The sequence below is a fragment of the Macrobrachium nipponense genome, chromosome 10 (assembly GCF_015104395.2).
Source record: "Macrobrachium nipponense isolate FS-2020 chromosome 10, ASM1510439v2, whole genome shotgun sequence".
NCBI lineage: Eukaryota > Metazoa > Arthropoda > Malacostraca > Decapoda > Palaemonidae > Macrobrachium > Macrobrachium nipponense.
In genome coordinates this window covers 5,763,533-5,771,677 of record NC_087204.1, presented here as the reverse complement: position 1 = coordinate 5,771,677, position 8,145 = coordinate 5,763,533, and positions in this window count along the sequence as shown.

Genomic DNA, 8,145 nt, shown 5'->3' with positions numbered 1-8,145 from the left:
AAATATCTAATCCTTCGGGGCAGCCCTAGGAGAGCTGCTCATCAGCTCAGTGGTCTGGTTAAACTAAGATATACTTATCTTGACAGGCAGCACTCTTCAGAATTGGTTGTTTCAGTGATTCCACTCCGCAGAAGGCGGGTAGTGCCGTCAGTGCACCTCGTGCGTTGCACTGTATGCATTACTTAAGGCTCTTTGCAGCATGACTTTGGCCCTCAGCTGCAACCCCTTTCGTTTCTTTTACTGTACCTCCGTTCATATTCTCTTTCTTCCATATTACCACCCTCTCATACAATTCATAGTGCAACTGCGAAAGGTTTTTCCCTCCTGTTACACCTTTTTACCTTTTACTGCCAATTTCAGGTTTCGCGCTGATGACCTCCATATGTCCTAGCGTTTGGCCTTTGGCCTGAATTCTATAGCCAGTTCAGTTCAGCTCTGTAATTCAACAGTCTCTCAGTGGAATAAAATGACCCAAGTTTTTAAATTATTGGTTTTATAATTCATCAGCATGAGTCAATGTACACAGCAAGACGCAGTTGCATAATTAATGGACAAGAAGCCTCACGGGTACGTTCCTTAATCTCTTGGGTATTTTCGTATAGCAATGCTTTGACAGATGAGCACGATTAAAATTCGAAGCACGATTTAAGCAGAATGATTGGAAATGAAACCAGTTAGACGCGGTTGTGTAATTGATAGACACGAAGTCTCACTACTACGTTTCCTAATCTCTTTCAGGGCATTTTCGTATAGCACTGCTTTGACAGATAAATAAAGATTAAACTAGAAACAGAATTTAAACAAAATGCTTGGAAATGAAAAATAAGGTGCAAATATTGTGATCGCTTGATGTATTCATGAATTTTTCATCCTTCACCTCGGTATTGTTAATTCTTGGCTCAAGTTTCCTGACCTAATCTGAGATTAGTTCGGCGCCAAGCGCTGCGCAATCATTCGGATGTTAACAACAAGGCGCTAACTATTAATAAGCGTGTTAAGTGGCTCCGAACTTTGTAAGTCTGAGGCAGTTGACTATGCATGAAGGCCGTTCAAGTTTAATTAGATATTAGGCAATCGTATTTGCATGCCCTCTCTCTCTCTCTCTCTCTCTCTCTCTCTCTCTCTCTCTCTCTCTCTCTCTCTCTCACAATGATAAGCACGCCAATTTCTCCAATATCCGAGTTAGTCGTCAAAAATCTTCACGATATGGTTCTGATTTGCAAAACAGAAATGTTTAATATGCAAAAGCAGAGTTTAGTAATTAAATAATTTAGTTTTTCCCAGTAAAGCTAAGTTTTCTCTATATCAGCTTCGACGGTATACATTTACCTCGTTAGCATTTCTTTTTACACTACAATTGCAATACATTTTCGGTGAGAGCAACTGCACCTAGCTCAGATATTCATGTAAGATTAATATTATTTTTTTCTTAACTGGTTCGGATTCGTTCAAAGAAGCAACGCTTTGAAACGAGATTGAACATCAGCCATCTCTCTTAGCTTAGTAGATTTTACATTGACACGGTAGGGATAGGGAAATGAGGTTTTGTCCGAAAAAAAAATGGATCTTTCTAACCACATTAATAACTACAGCACAAAAAAGCGACGAAAAATTCATTCTAAAGCAACTCACCTTGGACAACATGTGTTTTTTTGCCATCTCTTTCCATCGAACCTCAGCGTTTTGTACGTATAAATGTAAACCTGGTTTTTTCGATTAATTAATCCCTGCTCTGGTTTGGGATTAGGTAAACGCTTATTATGCATGCGCCCGCCCCCCCCCCCGCCCAACTACCACTTGTACTGTTAATAAAGATACAGACATTAATCCTCTTCCCCGCGTAAGCATCACGTCTCTCTCTCTCTCTCTCATCTCTCTCTCTCTCTCTCTCTCTCTCTTTCAGTTCAGATCGAGATATAATCCCTATACTACTTTTATATATATATATATATATATATATATATATATATATATATATATATATATAATATAAATAGAAAGATATATATATATATGTGTGTGTATAGGAAGCGTGGCCGAGCTAATCTGTAAAAATGATGAATCTGTACATTCCTCCTTTTTACACACACACACACACACACACACACACACACACACACACACACACATATATATATATATATATATATATATATATATATATATATATATATATATATATATATATATATATATATATATATATATATATAGATATATATATATATATATATTTATATATATATATATATATATATATATATATATATATATATATATATATATATATATATATATATATATTGACAATAATATTGGGAGTGCGATATGCATGCAAGAATGTTATAAGAAAAGAGAATACCCCCCGAATGACATGGATACAGTGGGAAAAAAATTGTCCCTTAATGCAAAATATCCTTTTGAGATGGGGTGGAAGGGACACTGCCCAAAAGAGGCGCACCCTCTCACTTCCAGCCCTCTACTTCATTCTTCCTTGAAGACCTTGAAGCCATGGAATCCATCAATTGGCTCTGGAGACTTCCAGTTTGTCAAAGGATATATCCCGTCTCTTCAGAAAGCAGGACCTGTGTTGTTCGTCCTTTTCTAAGGTTAAAGAAAATCAATTGAAGTAACAGAGGTTGTCCCCTGGGGGTCTCCTGAGGGAATCATTGCCCCCTGGTGTTACAAGGAACCTTCTGGAGCTTGCAAAAGAAGTACGGAGATCCTGTTTCATATTTTATAAAGTAGGCCTATTTGCAAGCTTAATTGTCTAGGGTCCTTTGGGATCCTGGTTGTCTAAGGGTACTTGCTCATGCCCTACGGGTAGAGGGCTGAAAGAGAAAGGGTGCCCCTTTTTGGTTAATGCCACTTTCACCCATTTCAGATGGGGTGTTTGTCACTGATGGATAATCTCTCTTTAACTTTGTATGCATGTCATTTGGTTAAGCCTTTTCTAATTACTTTTTTTTACAAGTGTTTAAAGCTGTTTGTGTATTGCTGCTTCTCTCTTCTTCCATGAATTGGAGCTAATCTTTGATTGAAACATCTTGAGGTACATTGCTATCACGACTTAGTATGACAGCTATGGTAACATATATGCAGAAAACTTTGAGAAAATTAAAGTATAGCCTTCATTAACAGCGAGAAGCAATACCGTTCGCTGATTTTCACAACAGAACAGAATTTTCATCACAAAGGTAGAATGAAAAGGCCATTGAACCTGTCGGTTCCCTCAAAATTTAAATAGCCTCTCTCTCTCTCTCTCCTCCTCTCTCTCTCTCTCTCTCATTCTCTCTCTCTCTCTCTCTCTCTCTCTCTCTCTCTCTCTTTGACAGCCAAAGTGTAAATTTTCCTTTTTCGAAAATGGCTGTCGTCCATTTGCGCGTTTTCTGTTGTGTCACAGTACTTTGACTTCAAATAAAAGTTGGTGAAATGACAGGGCGAATATTATCCATTGACAGTTTGTTTGTTTTTTCAAAACTTACTAGATTGGGATTCAGGTGATTAAAATTAACATTATTTCATCTATGCAGTTAATTAAAATACATATAACTTGAGCTAATCGTAATTAACATAAATTCATCTATGCAGTGAATTAAAAAAGTATGCCTTCAGTTAATTATAATTTACATAATTTCACCTATGAAGTTAATTAAAATAAATATGCCTTTAGGTAATTATAATTAACATAATTTCATTTATGCAGTTAATTAAAATAATTAAAATTATGGGGTCTGTGACTAATATCGCCACTCTCTTGAGGTAATGAAAATAAAAAAATTTGCAAGAAATGATAACTGAAAATAAATAAAAAGTCGGATGGAAAGGGAGAGAAAATGACCCAGAATGATAATGCCACATGAACGACGGATAAGTTTAAAAAAAATGAAAGGGAATAGTTAAGATGAAATGGACAAAACAAGGCTTCATATTAGAAAATGAAGGAGAGTGAAGGAGAAAGAAATGAAGGATGGGGGATGGTACAAAGAAGTGGAAGGATTTGAAAGGTGAAGAGCAGAAAAATAATTGATATGAAATATAGATCAAAGAGCATACAGCAGCAAATAGAAAATTTCCAGCGCTGCAAACTCACCTTTGAAGACACGGAATTGTTTATAATCTCGAGCTACAACAATGATCCCTCTCTCACAACCCTACTCTCACAACCCTACTCGTATAACGTTTTCATTTCTGGAATTACTTTATAAATATTTTATATATATCTTATTCAATTGCTTGTCAGCGTTGCTCTGCCTCAGGGTCATCGTCTAACATTTATATGGCGTCGCTTCAGGCAAACATTTCAGTTCACACAGACCCTTTCCTCTTCCCCCCTTCCCTCCTCCTATTTTAGCTTACTCTGTTTAATGTTTTCTTTAACTATTCTCAATATTATTACGCAAACATTTCAGTTCACACAACCCATTTCCCTTACTCCTATTTTCCCTTATGTGTTTAATGCTTTTTTCTAACTATTCTGAATATCATTACTGTTATTACCATTATTATTATTATACTATCTTTTATACTACTTTAGCAACCGTGTGTATCTTGTCGATTATTCATATTTTATCATGTTATCACATGCATCTAGACTGTGTATGTTATTGTCTATACTTTGTATATTCCACGCACATGGCCTTGAGCCGAAATAAAATTTATTATTATTATTATTATTATTATTATTATTATTATTATTATTATTATTATTATTATTATTATTATTATTATTTGCTGGAAGAAGACCTCATTAATACAGGTTTTATTGAAATATAATGGCGGTTTCCCCCGTATTTATTTTGTATAGAAGTTTCTCTATTCTCCTCATTACTGACTTTTCTTCTGTACTCGAGAGGGCTATTAAAACGCCAAGTGGGGGATTCATGTCAAAAAACGTGGTATTTGTCAAAATTGAATATATTATATAAAATGCAATTTGTACCGCATTTTGTATAATATATTCAAGTCAGTAATAAGTTTAATAGATAAATTTCTATACAAAATAAACGTGGCTGAAATAGCCATTATTTTCAATAAAACCTGAATTATTGAATCTTTTCTTCCAGCATATTATTATTATTATTATTATTATTATTATTATTATTATTATTATTTTATTATTATTATTATTATTATTATTGTTATTGTTATTATTATTATTACTACTATTATTATTATTATTATTATTATTATTATTATTATTATTATTATTATTATTATTATTATTATTATTATTATATTGGTGTCGAAATGATGACAATGGTTGCAGGTCCACGGTAATATAGCATGTGAGTATATGGTCTTTAATGGATATTAAAAGCTTTCGAACCTAGCACAAGGTTCGAAAGCTTTGCATATCCATTAAAGACCATATACTCTTATGCTATATTATTATGGACCTGCAAACATTATTATTATTATTATTATTATTATTATTATTATTATTATTATTATATTATTATTATTATTATGTATTTCCGTACACAGGCGATCTTCATAATCCGCTCCTTGAAAGGATATCATGTGAGTATCCTTCCTGGCCCTGAGGATAAGACGGTCTATCAACAACCACTGTTCACATAAGAGTGATGCAGTACCACACTGACGAGAGGGAATCCATTTGAATTTCATATTTGGCCCACTGGGTTCCGCTTCCTACAAGTAAGTTATTTCGGCTCTCTTAGAAAAGGGATACACGGATAAACACTGGAATGTATACGTTCGTCTTTAGCTTTGAGCGTTTGTTTGTATGGTGTTTTTACGGTGCAAGGAACCAGTATGGTTATTCAGCAACGGGACCAACGGCTTGACGTGACTTCCGAAGTACGTCGAGAGTGAACTTCTATCACCAGAGATACACAAATCTAACCCCCTCAGTGGAATGCCCGAGAATCGAACTCGCGACCACCGAGGTGGCTGGCTAAGACCAGACCGATCTTGCCACTGAGGCGTTTCGCTTTGAATTAGAAATGACAAAATCCACATCCCATACTTAAGAAAACAAGGCTTCTTCATCCAAAATTTGGCAGGGCGTTTGTTGGTTGTCAAGCCAGAATTTTATCATTACAGGTTTCTATAATAGCTTCATGAATCTCTCATTCGCTTGAAAGTTTGTAGATAAGTAGGTGAAGGTGATGGTTGTACTGCAGTCTTAAATGTTAATCTTTTTTTTTAAGTTGTTTAGGGCACTACGTTAATATCATTTTTTTTTTTTTTGTAGTTAGATAAGATATGATTTTTGACTCATCAACTAATGTAATAGGTATAGGTGAAGATGATGAGTTTACTTCAGTCTTAATGTAAATTTTTTCAGTTGTTTAGTGGACCAAATTAATATAAATTTTTTTTAAGACGCAGAACTTTGTATTAATACATTCACTGGCGTGGTAACCAAACAAGGATTCACGCTATTCTATAGAAACTTTAAAATCTCTCCAAGTTATTTTTCCAACGGTTTAAGGTCATCACACTTGTATTGCCATGGCCTTTAGGCATTTGTTCAATAGGTTATTTAGTTACGATATTCTTGGACACAGAAACTCCAAATTCGCATGTACCTATTTTTTAGTAATAATTATCACTATAATTAATGTATATGAGCAACCCTTGCTCACACTTACGCCAACTTCTCTCTCTCTCTCTCTCTCTCTCTCTCTCTCTCTCTCTCTCTCTCTCTCTCTCTCTCTCTCTCTCAATTTCCTCTAAGCCTATGCGCAATAATGAAACACGGCAAAAACTATGAATTGAAATCAAACTTTCCACTCGGATAAATTATTTTCGCCAAAACAAGCGAATATCAATCAATTTCAAATGACAGCTTTTTAAAAATACCATTGCAACAATTCCAGATGAATTATTCGAAGCTTTTTGAATGGAACTAAATATTAAAACGCTCATGGTGCGTTTTCTGCTATTATCTTAGGGCAATATTATCAACTTCATAATTCTACATGCGAAATGTCTCTGTGACAGGTAATGTGCTTTACTATAATGCCATTGCTTCATGTCCGTGAAATTTACGAGTGGGAGAATGTATGTACAAACATCCAAAGTATCAAATATTTAAACAGCGGAGTATATATACATATATATATATATATAGATATATATAGATATAATCTATATATATTATTATATATATATATATATATAAATATATATATATATATATATATATATATATATATATATATAATCTTAAATTGTTAAATGATCATTCTTACGGACAGACCGTAGCGATATGTTAAATTAATATAAAATGATAGGACTTAAAATAATTATGATATTGATAACAGAAGAACTATTATCTTATTAGAAAAAAACACATTATTGAATAGGACAAGCATATTTTTTAAAACAATAAGTATTTTAACGCAATATTCTCTTGGTTTTGAACAAGAGAAGATCTAAATCTTGCCATCAGAGGTAAATAAGGAGGCCGCATAATTCGCAAATATATCTTGTGGCCTTTGGAGGCGAAATACTTTATCAAGAAAGAGGGAAATCTTGGGTGACGTTCAATTCCACCCGCAAATAAATGGATGCCAGTCATGATGCATTAAGTGCTCTCTCTCTCTCTCTCTCTCTCTCTCTCTCTCTCTCTCTCTCTCTCTCTCCTTATAAATACCCTTAGCATATTTTCTCTATGGAAAGTTTCTCTCTATGCTTTTCTTAACGTTTCTCATTTCTTTGCTCTCTCTCTCTCTCTCTCTCTCTCTCTCTCTCTCTCTCTCTCTCTCTCTGTGCTACTGCAGAGAGAGAAGTGTGATAGCATGCAATATCTTTAAAAAAGAGTATTGCAATGATTCAGAAGATGCGGAATATTGAAATAGATTGGATACTTGTGTCAGATTCGAAGCCAGATTACCTTTGGTTAAGACTCAGAAAGGATAGCAAAAGGCGATTATTATATCGACAAAGAAATAGTTTTTAGTCTTACTGAACATCATTGCCAAACATACTGAATTTCATAGTTCAAAAGATATAGATTTTAATCGAATTTCTATATTAATAATAACTTAGAACTAAAAATTAACAATTCTAAATCATGTCACTTGTCGTATTTCTAAGACTCCATCATAGCAAACATGTCTAAATCATTGTTCGTCAGAGATATGAGTAAATACTGCTAAGTTTCTCTTAGCA